This window comes from Monopterus albus, unplaced genomic scaffold, assembly GCF_001952655.1.
Source record: "Monopterus albus unplaced genomic scaffold, M_albus_1.0 scaffold362.1, whole genome shotgun sequence".
Taxonomy (NCBI): Eukaryota; Metazoa; Chordata; class Actinopteri; order Synbranchiformes; family Synbranchidae; genus Monopterus; species Monopterus albus.
The window spans coordinates 908,540-910,946 of NW_018128242.1; positions in this window are offsets into that span (position 1 = coordinate 908,540).

Below are 2,407 nucleotides of genomic sequence, written 5' to 3' on the forward strand. Positions count from 1 at the left end.
TTTCCTGCTTCTGCGATAACCGTACTCATTTCCTGTTTTCTGTGCTTGCGTCGCGTTTGTGCTTGCTCCCAGATTGTTTACGAATTAAACTTACTGTTTCTAGGTTCATCTGAATTTTTGAGTAACAACATATGCTTGCACCACTTAAGCACTTGTGTCGCAGAAGTTCTTGCTAATTACCTGATTTAATTTGCTACTTTTGGTTGGCTAGCTTAGAAGCCAGCTAAGCTTATAGCCTAATTGAGAGCAATGGCTTCCCCCTGTTCCTCTCCTCCTTTCTCTTGCTCGGAGTGTCGCGAGTGGGGAAACTTCTGTGTTACAGCAGCAATAGAGAACAACCAATATAACACCATAAGAACAGAACTTCATAGAAACACGGAAAAGAACATGACTAGGACACAGCTGCTGTAACTTGCTACCACTCCGCGCGGCGCATGTGCGTACGTAGTAACAGAGAACACTTAGTCTTAAAATAAAAAGTTACATAAAGACAACAAAGCATTAGGACCTATACGCACAAGGATTATAAAAGTAGCGGTGTCCGAACATCACATTTTACACAGCACAAATAAGCAAATCAAAGGCACCTAAAACAGGCCAATGCAGCACTGTTCAGTTATTCCTCTGCCTCCTTTAGCGATAATGGTACTTGTAATAAATGTCAGATGCTAGCAGCATTGGAGGCGAGGCTCACAGACTTAGAAGCGCGGCTCCGCATCACTAAGAACAGCCCAGCTAGCTATGCCCATGTAGCCGGTGTGGAGCCTCCTAGACGTAGCTTAGCCCAAGATAGCCACCCCCCACAGCTTCCCGAGCAGCCGGGATCTCAGACAGGTGGCTGGGTGACAGTTCGCAAGGGTCGTAGCTCCAAACGAATGTCCACGGAGCATCACCTGCCTGTTCACGTTTCAAATCGATTTTCCCCACTCAGCGACACACCCGCTGAGAAAACAACTCTGGTAATTGGAGACTCCATAGTCAGAAACGTGAAGCTAGAGACACCGGCGGCCATAGTCAAATGTTTTCCTGGGGCCAGAGCGGGCGACATTGAATCCTATTTGAAGCTGCTGACTAAGGATAAGCGTAAATACAGTAAGGTTGTTATTCACGTCGGCGCTAATGACTCCCGACTTCGCCAGTCGGAGGTCACTAAAATTAATGTTGAGTCGGTGTGTAACTTGGCTAAAACAATGTCGGACTCCGTAGTTTTCTCTGGACCCCTACCCAATGTGACCAGTGATGACATGTTTAGCCGCATGTCGTTATTCAACCGCTGGCTGTCTAGGTGGTGCCCAGACAATAACGTGGGCTTCATAGACAACTGGAAACCATTTTGGGGAAAACCTGGTCTGATTAGCAGAGACGGCATCCATCCCACTTTGGGTGGTGCGGCTCTCTTATCTAGAAATCTGGACGAGTTTGTTTTACAACCTAAATTATGAGAACCCAGAGTTGAGTCCAGGATGCAGGGTCGCAGTCTTACACGCCTGTCTGCTGTCTCCTTGCAGCTGCTACCCACCCAACGCTCCCAGTACCCCATAGAGACTGTGTCTGCCCCCCGCCCACCTAAATTATATAAATCAAGAATCAACTCCAGAGGAGTTATTCATAAGAACCTAATTAAAATTAAGATGACTCCTCTTATAGTAGAAAGTAATAGGACAATCACATGTGGACTATTAAATATCAGATCTCTCTCATCTAAATCTCTGTTAGTGAATGATTTGATAAGTGAACATCACATTGGCTTATTGTGTCTTACTGAAACGTGGTTACAGCAGGAAGAATATGTCAGTCTAAATGAATCCACTCCACCTGGTCACAGTAACTGTCACATCCCTCGAAACACAGGCCGAGGTGGTGGCGTGGCAGCGATCTTTGACTCAAGCCTATTAATCAACCCTAGACCTAAACATAGTTATAACTCATTTGAAAGTCTCACCCTGAGTCTCTCACACCCAAACTGGAAAACTCAAAAGCCTGTTCTGTTTGTTATTGTATACCGTCCACCTGCTCCTTATTCAGAGTTTTTAAGTGAATTCTCAGACTTTCTGTCTGATTTAGTGCTTAGTACAGATAAAATAATCATAGTAGGCGACTTTAATATTCATGTAGATGCCGCCAATGACAGCCTCAACAATGCATTCTGTTCATCCTTCCCGCGTAATACGCTTGATACCGGCAGTGAAAAGGAAGGCAGTGAAACAAAGGAGGCCCCATGGTACAGCTCGCAGCTCCGCTCCCTAAAGCAGGCATCATGAAAACTGGAAAGGAGGGGGCACTCCACTAAGTCAGAAGAGTTTTTCATAGCCTGGAAAGATAGTTTAATAACATATAAGAAAGCCCTTCATAGTGCCAGAACTGCATTTTATTCATCACTGATTGAGGAAAATAAGAACAACCCCAG